This window comes from Hemiscyllium ocellatum, chromosome 26 (genome assembly GCF_020745735.1).
Source record: "Hemiscyllium ocellatum isolate sHemOce1 chromosome 26, sHemOce1.pat.X.cur, whole genome shotgun sequence".
Taxonomy (NCBI): domain Eukaryota; kingdom Metazoa; phylum Chordata; class Chondrichthyes; order Orectolobiformes; family Hemiscylliidae; genus Hemiscyllium; species Hemiscyllium ocellatum.
Genome location: NC_083426.1, coordinates 29,268,461 through 29,288,519, shown reverse-complemented (window position 1 = coordinate 29,288,519; position 20,059 = coordinate 29,268,461). Strand labels below are relative to the sequence as shown.

General features: G+C 41.2%; 1 long non-coding RNA gene across 1 annotated transcript in view; it reads left to right on the top strand.

The window, feature by feature from the left end:
* Positions 1-632: 632 nt before the first annotated feature.
* Positions 633-20,059, top strand: part of LOC132828284 (uncharacterized) — an 83,075-nt gene continuing 63,648 nt past the window's right edge. The window contains exon 1 of the long non-coding RNA XR_009646093.1: positions 633-752. This is a non-coding gene — a long non-coding RNA (uncharacterized LOC132828284). The remainder of the gene's footprint in view (positions 753-20,059) is intronic.

Sequence of the window (20,059 nt, the reverse complement as noted above, 5' to 3'; positions counted from 1 at the left end):
CTGAACCTGATCCCAATATGCAGTCACTAGTAGTCAGAAATTTCAATCATATCCAGATTTATTTGACTATATTAAAGTAGGAAAAGTAAAAGAATAAAGAAAACAATTAGCATTCAATTTTTTTCAGATTGAAGATTAAAAATGTTTGCAAAATTCCGTACACAGAAAGAATCAAAATGTATATCAACATTTTCACATCAGTAAGTGGTCCGTTTGTGTTTCATACAGATTGCAGTTAGCAGATATCGACACGCAATTTTCTTGCTTCAGTTTAGAGTGTGGGAACATGTCTAACTGTTACTGAGAATAGCTTCTGGAGTGTGCAAAGGTTTCAGCCACTTCCTGACCTGATTAAAAACACTCCTCAGACGATTGTAATAATGTATGGGAACCTTACAGTGAGAAGCTGAGGTTAGAGCTGAAATGACTGTTTACCAATCAGTTTGTTTCACTGATGCAGACAGATATTGAAAGGTTCAAGAGTTCATAGTCTTTAACATACCTTAACTTGAAATTGTACAGAAAAGGAGAAATTTTTCTGCAGGGATCTTGATTGGACTATGAACATTTTGTTACCATAGAAACATAATTTTGCATTTTAAAGGAAGCAATTTAAGGGAAGAGAGCCTTGTAGTTTAGTTGCCCAGTTCAATTTTCAATGATAATGTTTTAGCTGGAAATTCACATTAATTAGCAGCATAGATTACAGCATTTGCCCCAGTGGACGAATTGGATGCAATGCATATTGTAAGGTAAGACTGTTGCCTTTTTATTTATTTTCAATATTTAAATATAATTTGTAATTATTTAAAAATTCTTCTTCTTAACTGTAGTTTACTCTATCCTTCAGTTCTGCTGTCTAAAGTGAAGCTGATATTTCAGATAACTTTTGTGTCTCCTCATTTGCTGCTTTCTACCTTAAACTCCATGTTCCTTGCCCAAGCTACTGTTCCTTTAATGCTCCAACTAAATGATCGTCCTTCATGTCTGAGCTTGAACAGTGAGGTCGATGGGCAACTCAAGCATGGGGATTTCAAAGACTAATCCAATATCAATCAATGCCCGCATGAGTTTACTTTTCAACAACACTCAATAGATAGTTGGCAGGTACTTGTTAGGCTAACCTCAGACAGAACAGCAACAGAACTGCAACTGCTTCAACTCAGTATTCCTTCCTATGGAGTGGGCAAAGAAACATAATCAACCATTCAATAATAAGGGGTACTGAGCTGAAACAACTCTGTTGCTGTTTTGCCTGAAACTAGCTTAACATGTACAACACTAATTGGGGAAATAGTAAAATCTCGTATGTATACATATCATATATTCCATTCTCTCACTGATAATAGAAACATAGAAAATAGGTGCAGGAGTAGATCATTTAGCTCTTCAGCCCTACACAACCACTCAATATGATCATGGCTGATTATGCAATTTGATATACCACTCCTGTTTACTCTCCATACCCCTTGATCCCTTTAGCCACAAAGGCCATGTCTAACTCTGTCTTGAATATATCTAACAATTGGCCGCAACAGCTTCCTGTGGGAAAGAATTCCACAGGTTCACAACTCTCTGAGTGAAGAAACTCTTCCTCATCTCACCTTTTTTCTTAGACTGTGACCCCTAGGTCTGGACTGCCCAACATTGGAAACATTTTTCTCTCATCCAGCCTGTTCCGTCCTGTCAGGATTTTTTTAAGTTTCTATGAGATTCCCCCTCATTCTTCGAAATTCCAGTGAGTACAAGGCGAGTTGATCCAAGCTTTCTTCATATGTTTAGTCCTGCCATCCCGGAAATCAATCTGGTGAACCTTCACTGGACTCCTTCAATAGCAAGGATGTCCTTCCTCAGACTAGGAGATCAGAACTGAGCACAATATTCAAGGTTTGGCCTCACCAAGTTCCTAATAACTGCAGCAAGACATCCTTACTCTGATACTCAAATCCTCTCACTATGAAGGCCAGCATGCCATTAGCTTTCCACACCGCCTGCTGCACCTGCATGCCAATCTTCAGTGACTATTCCACCATGACACCTATGCCTCATTGCATCTCACTTTTACCTAAACTTTCACCATTCAGGTAATAATCTGACTTCCTGTTTTTTGCGACCAAAGTGGATAATCTCACATTTATCCACATTATATTGATTTTGCCAAGTATTTGCCCACCCAGCCGCTTGTCTGAGTCACCCTGCAGCCTCTTAGCATCTTCCTCTCAGCACACGCTGCCACCCAGCTTAGTGCCATCTGCAAATTTGGAGATATTGCATTCAACTCCTTCGTCCAAATTGTTAATGGATATTGTAAACAGCTGGGGTTCCAGCACTGAACTCTGCAGTACCCCACTCATCACTACCTGCCACTCTGAAAAGAAACTGGTTATCTAATTCTCTGCTTCCAAACGTCAACCAGTTCTCTATCCATATCAATACATTTCCCCCTAATAGCATGAGCTTTAATTTTGCTTATGAGCACCAAAACATCTTTCCATTTTTTATAACTTAGAAACGTTTTATGCCTTAATGTACCATAAGTCAATTCTAACCAGTTTTAATAAGCTGTGTGATGTGAATTTGTACCACTGTGACTGTAAGGGTATAGTCAATCATAGACAGACTGTGAGACTATAAGAAATAAAAGTAGAAATAGGCCCTTCAGCCCATCATGTCTGTTCTGCCATTAAATGGCTGAAGTGAAAATTCTCAACTCCATTTGTGCCCATTCTCTTTGATTCCCTTCCTGATTAAAAATGTGTCAATCCCAGCCTTGAATATGGAAGAAGCAGTAAAATACAGAGCAAATAGCCTCAGCACCCCAGGTGAAATTACAGACAGATTCAGATTTTGTTTTATTCATTCAGAACATGTGAGCATTACTGGCCAGGCCCACGCTCTCCAATTGCCCAAAGGGCAGTTGAGAGCTAACCACATTGCTATGGGCCTGGAGCCATATGGAGACCAGATTGGGTAAGAATGGCAGTTTCCATCCATGAAGGACATTAGTAAGTCAGATAGGTTTTCCTGACAATTGCCAACTGTTTCATGGTCATCATTAGACTCTTAATTCCAGACTTTTTAAATTGAATTCAAATTCCACTATCTGCTATGGTGGGATTCAAACCCTAGGTCCCCGTAACATTACCAGGGTCTCTGGATTAATAGTCTAGTAATAATATCACCAGGCCATTCCCTCCTTATTGTTCTTTTGATTATCCTCTAAATCTTGACTAATTGACTAATATTCAGAAAATTGTAAGGTATATTTTCACCTATATCATCAATGGAAGGAAAATTGTTTGGGTTTCGTAACAGGCAGGCAATCACTGACCCTGCAGTGAAGTTAAAATGTTACCTTTTCTATGCAACAAAGAGTTGATAATTTCCAAATCACAGTGCTTGGTTCAAACATACAGACCAATTCTTTGTAATTTGGGTTTCTCCCAGCTTTCCAGTTTCTAACCACCTTTTATTATTTTTCAGAGATAACCTCTTAACCTCTTTCAATTCCTGCTAAAGGGAACTGGGATAAGACTAATTCCTGAAGTTGATCATTAATCTGACATTTCTCAAATAATCTTGATTCCTGACTGAGGATGAATTAGATCAAAATTCAGTTTAACTGACATTAGCATGTCATGGAATAAGTTGTTGTTTGTAATGCCTGTTCACTCTAATGATGCAACCCTTTTAGAGAGTAAATTTGCCTACAAATGTAGATTATTAAAACACAGAAAAGAAAGTAAGTTGAGATGTCCTTGTGGTAATACTACAAAGAGCTACAGAACACGGGCGGCACGGTGGCACAGTGGTTAGCACTGCTGTCTCACAGCACCAGAGACCTGGGTTCAATTCCCGCCTCAGGCGACTGACTGTGTGGAGTTTGCATGTTCTCCCCGTGTCTGCGTGGGTTTCCTCCGGGTGCTCCGGTTTCCTCCCACTGTCCAAAGATGTGCGGGTCAGGTGAATTGGCCATGCTAAATTGCCCGTAGTGTTAGGTAAGGGGTAAATGTAGGGGTATGGGTGGGTTGCGGGTCGGTGTGGATTTGTTGGGCCGAAGGGCCTGTTTCCACACTGTAAGTCTAATCTAAACAACTGTTAGGTCATTTATTTTACTTTGAAGAATTTCCAGTGTCAGATTAGTTGAGTAAGAACTAAAGTACACCTTGACAGTCACCCCGACTTTGTTTCTCAGTAATTCTTAGTAAAGCTGCAAACTCGAATTTTTAAATCTTTAAGCTTGGAAATGTTTGGTGTGACCAACAGCAAGGGGAATTATTGGTGCCCTTTTGACCACTCTGCCAGTTCACCCTCTAAAGATAGTGACGTATCCAACAGCAAATGTCACTGTCTCACAGTAATTGGTTGGGTTGGATTTTTGAGTACAGGACATGCCTGGGCAAATGTTGTTCAAATGAACAGTTTTTCCCAAGGTCACATCAGTTTCTGGAACACGTCTTCAATACTGTTGCTGAAATGTTGTCAGGACCTATAGCCTTTGCAGTGTCCAGTGTCTCTAATAGTTTCTTAATATCACCGAGATGAATCCATTGTCAGTTGTCAGAAAAAGCCCATCAGGTCCACTAATGTCCTTCAGGGAAAGAAATTGCCATCTTTACCTGATCTGGCCTATATGTGACTCCAGATCCACAACAACATGGGCAATTAGGGATGGACATCTTCATCCCATGAATGATTAAAAAAAAATTAGAATGAATCGAATTGGGTGGATTACATCATTCGAGATTCTGGGAACCTCTATAGGGGACTGAGTTGCATCATACACTCGGCACCTCCGGCTGAAAATTGCTGCGAGTGTTTCAGCCTTATCTTTTGCACTGATGTGCTGGGCTCTTCCATTATTGAGGATGGGGATATTTGTGGATCCTTCTCTTCCAGTGAATTGTTTAATGTCTCCCACCATTCATAATTAGATGCAGCAGGACTGTAGAGTTTAGATCTGATCTGTTGGTAATGAAATCGTCTAACTCTGTCTTGCTGCTTAGCTTAAATTAGACTTACAGTGTGGAAACAGGCCCTTCGGCCCAACAAGTCCACACTGACCCGCCGAAACGAAACCCACCCATACCCCTACATTTACCCCTTACCTAACACTATGGGCAATTTAGCATGGCCAATTCACCTGACCTGCACATCTTTGGACTGTGGGAGGAAACCGGAGCACCCAGAGGAAACCCACGCTGACACGGGGAGAACGTGCAAACTCCACACAGTCAGTCGCCTGAGTCGGGAATTGAACCCAGGTCTCAGGCGCTGTGAGGCAGCAGTGCTAACCACTGTGCCACCGTGCCGCCCACAAAGGCTTACACATAGTCCTGTGTCGTAGCTTCATCAGGTTGACACAACATTTTTGGTGTGTCTGCTGCTGCTCCTGGCATGCCCTCCTGCAATCTTAACTATCATTGAATTACACCCAGACCCATTCCCCTACCCCTAATACTCTACATTTCCCCTGACTTATGCACCTAAGCCTACACATCCCTGAGCACTATGGACAATTTAGCATGTCCAATTTATCTAACTGGCACATCTTTAGACTGTGTGAGGAAACCAGAGCACCTGGAGGAAACCCACACAGACACGGGGAGAATGTATAAACCTTACACAGACAGTCACAATATTTTGCATACTCTTCTATTACCCTGATTTACTTATGTAAGGTATTATTTGTCAGGTTAGCATGCAAAACAATACTTTTCACTGTGTCTCAGTACTTTTGATAATAATAAATCAAATCATATCAAATTAAGTCATTGAACCAGGGTTCATTTATGTTGCCATATTACTAGAAGAATGTGGAGACTTTGGAAAGGATGCAGAAGAGGTTTATCAGGATGCTGGCTGGATTAGACAGTGTGAGCTATAAGATTAGATGAGAGTGGTGCTGGAAAAGCACAGCAGGTCAGGCAGCTGGGAAGATCAAGGAGTAGGAAAATCAATGGAATTCCTGATGAAGGTCTTTTGCTTGAAACGTCGAGTTTCCTGTTCCTCGGATCCTGCCTGACCTACTGTGCTTTTCCAGCACTACTCTGATCTAAACTCTGGTTTCCAGCATCTGCAGTTCTCACTTTTGCCTAGTATGAGTTATAAGGAGAGACTAAAAAACTTGAGTTGTTTTCTCTGGAGTGGCGGAAGCTGAGGAGAGACATGATAGAAGTCTATAAAATTATGAGATGCATAGATAAGGTTGATGATCAGAATTTTTTTCCCAGAGTTGGAATGTCAAATATAAGGGGCTGTGTAATTAAGGTGAGAAAGAGAAAGTTCAAAGAAAATGCGAGGGGCAATTTTTTTTACACAGAGTGGTAGAAGTCTGAAGAACGCTGCCAGGATGGTGGTAGAGGCAGATACAATAGGGGTGTTTAAGGCACTTTTATATAAGCATATGAATATGCAAGGACTAAAGCGATATGGACCAAGGCAGACAGAATGGATTAATTTAATTTGGCATCATGTTTGGCATAACATCGTGGGCCAGTGGGCCCATTCCTGTGACGTACTGTTTTATGTTCTATGTGGTTGGTTTTTGATTTGACATCATGATGTTGCAGAATGCAGCCACGTGCTGTATAAATGCCCAGTCTGAATTGCTAGATCTGTTCAAAGTCTAACCTATTTAGTGCCACATCTAGCGACAGTGTCTCACAGCACAATGTAAGATACTCCCAATGTAAAGACAGGATTTTATTTCTATAAATGTTATGCTCTGTTCGTTATTACCATTACTGTCATGTATAAGTGCATCTGTGCAAGATAGATTGGTGAAGCTGAGGTCAAGTATGTTCGTTCCATCACCATCTGATGCAGACTCAGTCTTGCAGCTTTGTCCTTTAATACTCAACCAATTTTGTCAAGAGTGGTGCTGCCAAGCCAGCAATGTGAGGACATTGCTGAGCCCATCCATTGTGTCCTCCACTACAGTAAGGAGTATGAATTCATCAGTGAAGTGGACAAGGTGGGGAGGTTGTTGACTTGTTAGGCTATTTCAGAGGACAGTTAAGAGTTAAGGATATTGCTGTAGGTCTGGAGTCATATGTAGGCCGGAACAGATTAAAATGACAAGTTCCGTCTTAATAAACAACATTAGGTGATTTTTTTTAATGACAAACTACAATGATTTTGTGGATTTTTAATTTCAGACATTTTTTATCACATATGATAGTTCTTTCTGCCCAGGAATCAGTTGATTCAGTTTAAACTCAGTTAATTTCTTGAAGATGTCAAAATCACTTCTATCTCAAATCTCAGAAAAAACACTACAACTTATAATATCCGGGATATTCTTCATATCACTCCATTTGGCAGAAAATCTGGAGAAATAACATAATTGATCACTCACATCATTTCTTCAGGATATTCTGATCAACTCAGGAATTCAAAAGAAGCCTTGTGGAAATTATTTCTGTTGATCTTTATGTTTTGCAAGATAATTATGGATTAAACATGCCACATTAGTTCATTTTCTAGAACTGGCCAATACAGCATCCACGGATCAATGAATTCAATACCCGCTGTGACATCGAACACTTCTTCCCCTGCCTCCGCCTCCCGGCTTACTTTTTCCACCAAGATTCCCGGCTACCCTCCAAGGACCCCTTGCAGGTTAGATTAGATTAGTTACAGTGTGGAAAAGTCCACACCAACCCGCCGAAGCGAAACCCACCCATACCCCTACACTTACCCCTTACCTAACACTACGGGCAATTTAGCATGGCCAATTCACCTGGCCTGCTCATCTTTGGACTGTGGGAGGAAACTGGAGCACCTGGAAGAAACCCACACAGACACGGGGAGAATGTGCAAACTCCACACAGTCAGTCGCCTGAGGTGGGAATTGAACCCGGGTCTCTAGCGCTGTGAGGCAGCAGTGCTAACCACTGTGCCACCGTGCCGCCCCCTTCTTCTGCCTCCAACACACCCCATCCACCTGGACACCTCGTGCCGGTCCGTTACCTGCCTTCAATCTATTTATTTCCAACTGCCACAAGGACATTAACCACCTCAACCTGTCCAGCCCCCATCAACCACTCCAACCTCTCACTCTCACAATGCACAGCCCTCCACTCCAACCCCAACTCACCATCAATCCAGCAGACAAGGGGGGTACGGTGGTAGTTTGGAGCACTGACCTCTACACCGCTGAAGCCAGGCACCAACTCAAAGATACTTCCTCCTACTCGATTACGACGTCATCCCCTCAACACCAAACCATTATCTCTCAGACCATACACAACTTCATCACCTCAATGAATCTCCCACCCACAGCTTCCAACCTCATTGTTTGGGAACCCCACACCGCCTGGATCGACCACCTACCCAAGATCCATAAGCCTGACTATTACAGCCAATCCATCATCTTGGCCTGCTCCTGCCCCACTAAACTCATCTCCACATACCTTAATACTGTCCTATTCTCCCCTAGTCCAGGAACTCTCCACATACATTCAGGTCACCACCCATGCTTTCCACCTCCTCCAAGACTTTCATTTCCCTGGCTCCCAACACCTCATCTTCACCATGGACATCCAATCCCTATACACCTCCATCCGCCATGACCAGGGCCTCCAAACCCTCAGTTTCTGACTCTCTCGATGTCCCCACCAGTACCCTTCCACTGAAGCTCTCAGTCGTTTGGCTGAACTGGTCCTCACCCTCAATTTCTCCTTTGAATGCTCCCCCCTGGTCCAGATGAAAGAGGTAGCCATGGGCACCCGCATGGGCTCAAGCTATGCCTGTCTCTTTGTTGGTTACATGGGACAGTGCACCTTCCATAGTTACACTAGCAGCATTCCCCACCTCTTCCTTCACTATATCGATGACTGTATTAACACCACCTCCTGCTCCCATGAGGAGGTTGAACAATTCATCAACTTCACCAACCCATTCCACCCTGACCTTACGTTCTGCTGGACTATCTCAGACACCGTCCTCCCCTTCCTGGACCTCTCCATTTCCATCAATGGTGGCCAACTCAACACTGACGTTTTCTACAAATCCACCAACTTCCACTGTTACCTACGCTACACCTTCTCCCACCCTGCCGCCCGCAAAAATGCTATCCCTTATTCCCAATTCCTCCGCCTCCGTTGCATCTGCTCCCAGGAGGACCAGTCTCACCACAAAACACACCAGATGGCCTCCTTCTTTAAAGACCGCAATTTCCCCTCCCATGTGGTTGAAGATGCCCTCCAGTGCATCTCATCCACTTCCTGCACCTCCACCCTCGAACCCCACTCCTTCAACCGCAACAGGGATAGAACACCCCAGTCCTCACCTTCCATCCCACTAACCTCCATATACATTGTATCATCCCTACTATTTCTGCCACCTACAAATGGACCCCACCACCAGGTATATATTTACCTCCCCAGCCCTATCTACTTTCCGTAAACACCTTTGCCTCTGCAACTATCTCGTCAGGGTCACACGCCCCCACCAATCCACCCTCCCCTCCTGGCACTTTCCCATGCCACCATAGAAATTGCAAAACCTGTGCCCACATCTCCCCCTCACTTCCATCCAAGGCCCCAAAGGAGCCTTCCACTTCCATCAGAGTTTTACCTGCACTTTCACACATCATTTATTGTACCGCTGTTCCAGATGAGGTCTCCTCTACAATGGGGAGACAGGATGCCTACTCGCAGAGCACTTCCAATCCAGGACACCTGCACCAACCAACCCCACTGCCCCAATGGCTCACCACTTCAACTCCCCCTCTCAATGTGCCAAGGACATGCAAGTCCTGGGCCTCCTCCATCACCACTCCCTAACCACCCAATGCCTGCAGGAAGAATGCCTCATCTTCCACCACAGGACCCTCCAACCCCATGGGCATCACTGTGGATTTCACTAGTTTCCTCATTTCCCTTCCTCCCCATCTTATCCCAGTCCCAACCTTCTAACCCGCCACTGCCCTCATGACCTGTCCGACTTGTCCATCTTCCTTCCCGGCTATCCGCTCCACCCTCCCCTCCGACCTATCACCATTGCCCCACTTCCATTTACCTATCACACTCTCAGCTACCTACTCCCCACCCCCCAGCCACACCCCCATTCTCCTCCCATTTATCTCATCACTCCTTTAGCTCACAGCCTCATTCCTGATGAAGGCTTTTGCCCGAAACATCGATTCTCCTGCTCCTCGGATGTTGCTTGACCTGCTGTGCTTTTCCAGCACCACACTCTTGACTCTTGATCTCCAGCATCTGCAATCCCCACTTTCTCCCAAGTCAGCATCCAATTACGTTCTTCAATAACAGCCACATTTGTTCACAGGCAAACTAAAATTCAAATCCATAAACTGACCACTGTATGTGAAAACTGTATTCATTCATCTTCAGCTGCTTCATCAATGACCTTGCCTCTATCATCATGGATAGGGATGTCCGCTGATGATTGCACAATGAACAGCATCATTTGTGACTCGTCAGGTACTAAACAGTCTGTGTCCATATGCAGTCAGACCTGCAGAACATTCAGGCTTTGGCTGACAAGCAACAAGTAACGTTGATGCCAAAGTAGTGCCAGACAGTGATCACTTCCAACAAGAAAGAATCTAACTATCACCCATTGACATTCAATGGCATTACCATCATTGAATCTTCCACATGAATGTCCTGGTGATTTCCATTGACCAGAATCTTAACTGGATCAATCTATAAATACAATGTTAATGTTTGGTGTTCTGAACAAGAGTCAAACTGGACTTGAAATGCTAACCCTGTTTGTCACTTCACAAATGCTCAGACTTACTGAATCCAGCGCTTTCAGTTACTTTTTCACATTTGCAGCAATGCAATATTTTATTTTCATTTGTATACTTTACTGTGAGCAAGACAGGGACTAAGAATTCTATGGTGAGTAACTCATCTCCTGACTCCCCAAGGCCTGTTCACTATCTACAAGGCACAAGTCAGGAATTTGATGTAATACACTTCACTTGCCTGGATGAGTGCAGCCCGAACAGCACTCAAGAATCTCAATGCAATTCAGATAAATGCAGCCTACTTGACGGGTACCTTGTGCACGACATTTAACATTCACTCCCTCCACCAGCAATGCACAGTTGCAATAGTGTATACTAGCTGAAAGATGCACGACAGTAATGCTCAACACCCCTGAAACCTACGATATCTACCACTGAGAAGGAAGACATCGGGTGTTGCGTGGCAACACTATCTCCTGTAGGTTCCTCCCCAGGCCACGCACTATCCTGACTTGGAACTATATAGCTGTTCCTTCACTGTCATTCCATCAAAATCTTGCAACTTCCTCCCTAAAAACAGGGTGGATGTATCTATATCTATATATTGCTGAGATTCAAGAAATTGACCCACCACTCCTTTTTCCAGAGCAATAAACCATGCAAAATAAATGGTGGCTAGCCAGTGACACTAACACTTTGTAAAGCAAAAATAAATTTAGGAACACTTGGTAAAATCTGGGGACTAAGCATCCTGGGTGAGAGGAGGGAATCAGCATCCCTGGAAGAGTGGGAGGAGACAAGGTCACACTCAGAAAGAAGATAATTGAAGATAAAGGCAGCTGATGATTCAGGATCAGGCTGGGATGGTTAATGGGTTAGAGGGACGATTATAGAGACACTGGGGAGGTTTTCAGTTTAGGAGATTGGAGGAAGACTGGGGGCTGCGGTGTGTGAAAGGATTGGAGAATGCGGAAGTTCACAAAAGGTACCTCGTCCTATCTGTATCCCCCCTCTCCTTCCCCACCTCACCCACCTGCTTAAAACTGGATATGAGCGGGTACGAAGCAGAATGCATCAGAATTTTAGATGGTTTTTATTTGACCCAAATCCGATTCTTATGGGGGTTAAAATTACCCTTTATGGATCAGTCTCATGATTATATTCTGATGATTGAATGTGATCCTTTATTCAAAGTGATTAGAACTGAGCATAATAGTCAAAAAGCAACCTGATCAAGAATACAACACAGTTTATTCATGACATCCTTGGAAATAAATTCTACCATTTTGACTCTATTCTTCAACATTCTTTTCACTTAATTAATTTTGTTCTGCATTGCAATTGTTCACTGTCAATTGATATTAAAATTTTATAGGTACCTTTCGACTTCCTTCCTACTTACATGTGTCATCTATTTTTCTTTGGTGTACATGGTACCATTCCTTCATTATCTTTAACTTGCCATTTTTCTCAACTGGTCAACATTAATGTTATTTTTCCTCTACATATCCTCTAGATGGCATGAATCAGCAGTAGGTCAACATAAACTATCCAGTTATTCATTAACCTACGTCTTGATGGAGTTTAGATGATGAAATTTTGCAGCCGCTAGTTTAATTAGGAAAAGATGCTGGACTGGAAGACTCTAGAAAGGGATGAAAATTATCAATATTCCAGATAAAATGTAAATCAGTCTTTTAAGACAATTACTAACATGCTACTGAAAAGCAAAGAAAAGCTTTTAAAATGTGAATCTTTTCAAATTTCAGTTGAGAATATTAGACAGGAGTGTTCTATGTCATGCTAAACATGTGAGCTGCACTTTGGTTAAATATTGCTTTGATGATCACTCATTTTGATAAAGCAATTTTTATAGCCACAACAGTCTCATTATCCATTGCACTCAAAATAGTCCTGGCTAAACAAAAAACAGCAGTGCAGGCACTAACAAGATAAAGGATAATGCCACCCAGGGAGCATTTAATTCTAACCTCAATATATTTTGGTCGAACAGAAGAAGGCATTTAATTAGAAACATCTGTTCACAATAAGTGCTGTGAAGAGATGTGTCATTTGTTGACTATAGAGGGTGCTATTCACACTTTAATAAAAGCAAGCATGACGACCAACCATCAACCCAACAATCACCAGAAATAAATTCTGGCCCCATTATAGTTTTATTACATAAAGCAACATTAATTGCGACATATTGAAAACCTTTCTTTTAAATCAGCTAAATTCAATGCATATTTAGAGTTCACTTTTGTCAAAGGGTGGAATGAACACTAAATGAATGCAGTGCAAATGCGACCCACCTGTTTGGAATTCTTAATTGTTAATTAACATAGATGTTTTAAAACGTCAGGTTTAGCATCCTCGCTGATTCCACTGGATACTACTCTGGAATCTTAAATCATGATGCAGTGGCAGTGGCAGTGGCAGTGGCAGTGGCAGTGGCAGTGGCAGGACTTGATTCCAAGAAATAAACCCAGAGAATCTTGGAGAAACTTGTCTGGTAGTGATTGAGGAGAGAAAAACTACGTTAACATTTCAAATCCAGTATGACACTTTTTCACTAGTTCCAAACACCATTTTAAGGAAAACAACAGGTCTAGCACATAAATGCTAGGTTCTCAAAGATGGCTCTGGAGGTCTTGGTGTAGGAGCTTTGTCCTGCAGTGAGTGGATAAATGTCAAAGTGCCCTCCTGTCACTCTCTGCTGAAGTATCTCTGCCTGCTTTCGTGTTCTCTTCTTAGTCCTCATTCAAACTAGTGAGGCACTCATAGACAAACACTCCCTTTCTCCTGTTAACTTCTGTCATAAGTACAATACAACGGAGCATTTAACAGATCACTTGTTGTTTTTCAATGAATCCTCAAAGAATTTCCAGATTAAATGTCACTTGAGAATGTTGGTGATGTCTTGCCAAAGTGTCATTTGTTGATGTCTCTTGACATGTTTGAGGCCTTGTGGGGCTCCAGCAGCCATAAACTGGAAATAACAAGTATCCTTTTAAGTAGTGTCTGAAATTGAAATTAATGTTATGTATTGTAAGCAATTAATCATTATTAAAGTGCTTTAATTGAAGCATTGTCAACTAAAATACCTTGAAGCCTCTTTAATGACACTTGCAGGATTGTCAGTGGCAGATAGTTTCCTAATCAAGCGTCTGGGAAGTTGTTCCTTTCACTGGCTTCAACTTGTTTACAAAGGTAACATCTTATACTGAATATAGGATAAACCAATATTTTAGCTCATGGCACACCTTAGCCATCTCAGGGAATCTTTAACATGTGAAGTTACGTCAAAATTGTTTCAACAAGCCTCCGAATTGTTCATTTTGTGTCAACTTTCAGGTGAACCTTCGTATTATTTTAAAAGAAAGTCTTGCAAATAGACAGCAGCTTTAATGACATCATAATGTCCTAAAAATGCTCAACAGCAAATTATATACTTGCTCTTGTAATGTATAAAATCAGCCAGCCAATTTGCATATACCAAGTTCCCTCAAACTATAAATAAGTAAGTAAGTAAATAAATAATTGGATCCTCGGTTTTAATGTTTTTGTTTGGGAGATAGAGTTTGACCAGGACACCAAGAAAACCCGCCCGTTCCTTTTCAAAATTGTTCTGTGGAACATTTTACCTACAACTGACAGAACAGATTGCCTGAAAGATTCATATTTGAAAACGTTTTGTGATGCTTTTAGGATGGATTTAAAATTGATTTGCCTTCACCAACCTTTTTCTGCTGGTAGACAAACAGGAGGCTGGAAGAATACAGCAAACCAGGCAGTATCAGGAGGGGGAGAAGTTGACATTTCAGGTGTCACTCTTCTCCAGGACTGGACAGCCCCCAATCCTAAAGAAGGGTTACACCCGAAATGTCGACTTCTCCCCCTCCTGATGCTGCCTGGCTTGCTGTATTCTTCCAGCCTCCTGTTTGTCTACCTTGGATTCCAGCGTGTGCAGTTTTTTGTCTCTAACTTTAATCTGCTGCCTTTTTTAAAAAAAGTAACTTTTTATCAATTTGATCATAAACATAAGATAAACTGGTAAATCAAAGCACATCCTTCCATTACAGACATATTGCTCGTGTGTTCATGATGATATATGCAGGTTGTTGGCTTCCAGCCCTGGTACAATTAAATCACACTCCAGTTTTGATTCATTAACTACAGGCAAGGCTCAGTGAATCAAATAGTTAATATATATTCATGACTTTGCAGCAAACCCAAAAATAGATGGAAAGGAAAGTTATGAAGCAGATACGAACACATTACAGAGAGATATGAATAGATTAATTGAGTTGGAAAATGGAGTATAATGTGGAAAAATGTAAAGTTGTTCATTTTTGAAGTGAGGACAAAAGAACAGTATTATTTAAATGGAGAAAAACTACAGAAAGCTACAACACAAAGAGTCTTGGAATTACTTGTGCATGAAACCTAGAAAGCTAGTACATAGGTGCAGCAGGTAATCAGGAAAGTTAATGGAACGTTGGCCCTTAGTTAATTGAAGTTGGAGTAAAAGAGTAGCAAAGTCTTTTTACAACTATACAAGGTACTGGTGAGACCACAGTGGAGAGTGTGGTGCTGGAAAAGCACAGCAGGTCAGGCCGCATCCAAGGAGCAGGAGAATTGGCGTTTCAGGCATAAGCCTTTCATCAGGGCTTATGTCCGAAATGTTGATTCTCCTGCTCCTCAGATGCTGCCTGACCTGCTGTGCTTTTCCAGCACCACACTCTCGACTCTGATCTCCAGCATCTGCAGTCTTCACTTTCTCCCAGCTGGTGAGATCACATCTGAAGTGCTAAGAACGGTTTTGGTCCCTTTATTTAAGAAAAGATATTATTTCATTGGAGGCTATTCAGAAAAAGTTCACCAGGGTGATCCTTGGTATGGAGGGATTGTTTAATGAACAAAGGCTGAACCAGTTGAGAGTGGACTAATTGGTGTTTAGAAGAATGAGAGGCGATCTCATTGAAACATATAGGATTCTTAAGAGGCTGGACAGGTTAAATGCTGAGAAGATGTTTCCCCATATGAGACAGTCAAGGACCAGAGGGCGTAATCTCAGTATTAAAGGGTGCAAATTTAAGATGGAAATAAAAGGGAATTTCTTTGAACAGAGGTTGTGAGTCTTTGGAACTCTGTACCACAGAGAGCTGTGCGAGCACCGTCCTTGTGTATACTTGCGGTCAAGATACATATGTTCTTGATCAGCAGGGGAGTGAAAAATTATGGAGTAAGGGCAGGAAGATGTCATATCAACATGATCCTATTGAATGATGGAACAGCCTTGAGGGGCCAAATGGCCTACTCCTGTTCCTATTTCTTATGGTCTGATGGTCAGATTGTGATAGATTTATGACAGAGGTGCTGTTCAATTGCCTAAGATCCTCATTTTAGCACCTCAAGCCAAACATCCAACTGCCTATCAGAAAATCTAGACCGACAAGCCACATTTTTAATAGTAGCTCTGTAAACAGATCTGATACCGGAAAGACAATTAAATAAATAGATTTTAGTTAGTGATGTAACGCTGTGCAGAAACATCCTGCTGATAATGAGAAAAAAAGGATAGTTGTACACCAAAGTAGCGCTGAAGTGTCATTGCCTTGTAAATGTTTCTGGTCCGAGAAATCTATAGTCATATTTGATAGGATTTAAATTGAATCTTCCTTGATCTTTGCAAAACAGGTAGTTTGATTAACACAGAATATCAGAGCAGAAACCAAAAAGCAAAATTTGTTATCAAATCAATATTTAAGAGAATTTTCATCCTTAAGGGAGAAGAGTTAACAACCAGTCATTACTCCTGTGTTACAGCTTTTCTTGTTCCTTGCTGTAACTGACTGAAATAGACTTATTTTGTAATTCGTACATATATGAAGAACTCTGTGTGATACATCAAAATTTGCAGGGATGATTTTGATCTGAATGACAATTACAGTCCTAGATTTTCACCAACAGAAAAAATATGAGTATGTATTTCTCAGACCATAAGCATTTGTACAGCAATGACATTTCAGAGTATGAAAAAAGCTTGTGAATGCAACTGTGAAGTAGTCACACATTACACATTTGCAGTTCTGTCTTTTATTGGCAATCCTTGAGCCCATAATTTAAACAAAATGGAATTAATTGTTGCCAAGAACATCTGTAAAGTCTTAAGCTCACTTTTTTTTTAACCTTGATTCTTCCTAATATCTTTTACAAATGTGTCTTCTCTGAAAATGTGTCCTACCCAGTTTTTCTCCCTTTCCTAAGTATATTCAACAAATTTCACCCTCCACAGCATTTCATCCATTTGATTTTATTTCTGTCCAAGGCATTTCCATTCTCCTTCAAACCTACATTTCAAAGCTACCTTGTTCCTCTCCTCCTTTGTAAGATCCATGTTTTGCATCTGCATACACCAGCACTCAGTACACTGCTGACCAGTGATGGTGTGATGCCAGGTATATAGATCTTCTATTCCAATGATTGGAAGACTATATCAAACAACACATCCCCTTGAGTATTCACAGTGGGTAGAATGCCACTATGCTCTACCTGCCCATGTTTGCAAGCATCATAAAAGTACATCCACCATTAGATGTGATTCTGCTATTAGAAATCATTTATTAAATAATCCACAGTGCTAAGAGTTATGCCAGAAAACAATTTAAGTTCTTTGGGTGTGCCAGCTGTATGATGCATTTACACATGTAGGCAAAAAGGATTTGGTCTTATATATTGCATTTTCTTTTCTAAAACAAGGAACCATGCAGACAGCTAAACTCGACTGCAACTTTTACACAAGCCCTGACCAATCAGAATCTACCTTCCTGGTCAGAGAATTAAGATGAGCAGTTAACTGTTCTTGCTTATCTCCATGCCAATGATGGCCCACCCAATCAGCACCCTCTTCTCATCTTGTGTAAAATGGTGTCTCTTTTTATAAATCTATTTTTTGTGTCTTAGTTCTGATGAGTGCAAGACGAAAAAGCTTCAAATTCTAATCTCCTTTTAGCAATGTTTAAGGACTATACTATCAAACATTCACAATATTTCTCAAAAAGCTGGATTATGTAAGCAAAAGACAACTGTGAAACATCTCCAGTAGCAGAATGTGATCTATTGGTGGATATATTTTTCTGAGGCATGCAGTTTCAATGGCAAAGATCTTCCTGCTCTCAGACTTGTTCTGAAAGCAGGAAGGGTTAATGGGAGAAACACACAGCCCACTCTGGTCAGACTAAGGTCAATCAGTCAGCTAGTTGGTTGCTGGCAAGTTTTCTGCCAAAATTATGAATCTGGGTGAGGAAGACTTGCCAACCTGGAGCTGCTGGCCAATCAGCATTGTGGCCGAGGCCATGGCTGTTGCAAAGACAACTTTGACCAGACATCCAGTTTGAGATTCACCGACATGTCTTGTCAAGACAGGTTAGTGTTGTTGTTTGGTAGGATATGGGTGACATTGGGAGAGGGTGGCAAGGGTGTCAGAAGCAAGGTGGTGTATGGGTGGCAAAGACATGCCCTTCCCTACCCTGAGTCCCTGCATATACTAAAACAAGTGCAGATCCAGGGAATCCCGCCTTCCCACACCACAACAATTCATTAATTGACAATTTAGGGCCTTGATTGCAGCAGGTCAGGAATATCACTTATTGGCATTCTGCCCAAAAGCTTAATTTCTGAAGTGACGAGATGTGGCCGATCTCTCCCCACTGAAGACCTTCCAATTTATTTGCATTGAAGGGAATCTATTTCTCATAGAATTAAGGGATTATGCATTTTCTTGGGTGAAGTAAGTCCAACAACATGAAGTAACTCAGTGAAATGGTAGCCATTGCACTACTATTTATTTACATTGATTTGGTTTACTGTCAGGATTTTAAATTTTAAACTTTGGAAACTAGGCTACTTCAACGGAAACAGGTTCAGGCAGGAAGAAGATCAATTGCCAGTTTGCCGCATGCTGTTTTCATGCTGTTGTTACAGACCGATTTCCCCACTTTTTTTCTTAATAGTACTAATTATGATTCGAAAGGTTTGAATGATTTTATTCATAGAAAAATCACAGCAGATATCACTAACCTTAATACACGAGGTTCGACTCATTGGAGAGTTTCTGAAATACCAATTGTGGAGGTGGGTGAATTTGCATATCTAACATCTCTGGCAGCTGAAAATGATTTTAGTGCCTACCTTCAAAATTGTTTTATTTAACAATTATTTTATCATTTCTGACAATTGCATTGAAGTTCAATATTCCTCATGTGGCTGGTTAGCTCAGATGGTTGGCCTGTTATTGTGAGGCCAGCGTAAATGCCAATAGTGTGAGCTTGAATTCTGTTCTAGTTGAGGTTGAAACCTGCATTGTTGCCCTGCCCTTGAGAGTGGAAGGCAAACTACCCACTGACAAAAAACTAAGGCTGAAGCAGCAGTAGACAAAGAATCAAGACCTGTCTTTCAATGAATTGATTCTTTGCATAATGTTGTCAAGATATTTTTCCCATCTCCTTCACCCATTACTTTTTGCAAAGTTATTTTAAAATGTGTTATGTAACAATCATTGTAGATTGTTTCTTTCAAATCTCAGACCTTGATTCACACTGCCTCAAGGTGAAGATTAGTCATTTCAGTTTTTGTGGTTTTCCAAAGCTACATGCACACCACAGTGACCTTCTGAACTTATAGGATGAATCAAGTTATTTTTTTGTCCAAAATACTTCAGTTTCCTATAATCATTTCAATAGTTCAACATTTTATGCAGTGTAATGATCAAATAAATCTTATTTGCACAATATACACCTGCTACTGATTTGTCAGTAAAAGATCAAGATCTGTAATATCTAAGTCAATATGTTAACTCTTTCTCCACAGCTGCTGCAGAACTGATGGGTATTTCCATCGTTGTTCTGGTTTTTATTTTCAGACTTCCAACATTATTTTTATCACTTTATTCTAAAGTAGACTAAGAGCATAAATTGTTTTCTGTTTTGTATCCCCCAAATTTCACTGCCTCTTTTACAATGATAGTATGGCATGTAATGTCTTGCTGTTTTTGGAACCTGGGTCTGCATGAATTGGTTGCTGCATTTATCTATGCTGAAGGATTGTGGATGTGAATGGCATTATGTCAATGCAAGTTATTTATCTTAGAAATAAAAGTATTTCAAACGATTCTTGCTGATGTTGCACCAATGGACAAGTAAATGTAATTCCTTCCAGCAAACATTGCCAAAGCAGTTGAGATAATTAGCTATGGTTTACATTGTTGCTAGGAAAGCTACAAAGGGAAGCAGACATTGTACAAACAACTGCTGCACAGATACAGACTTC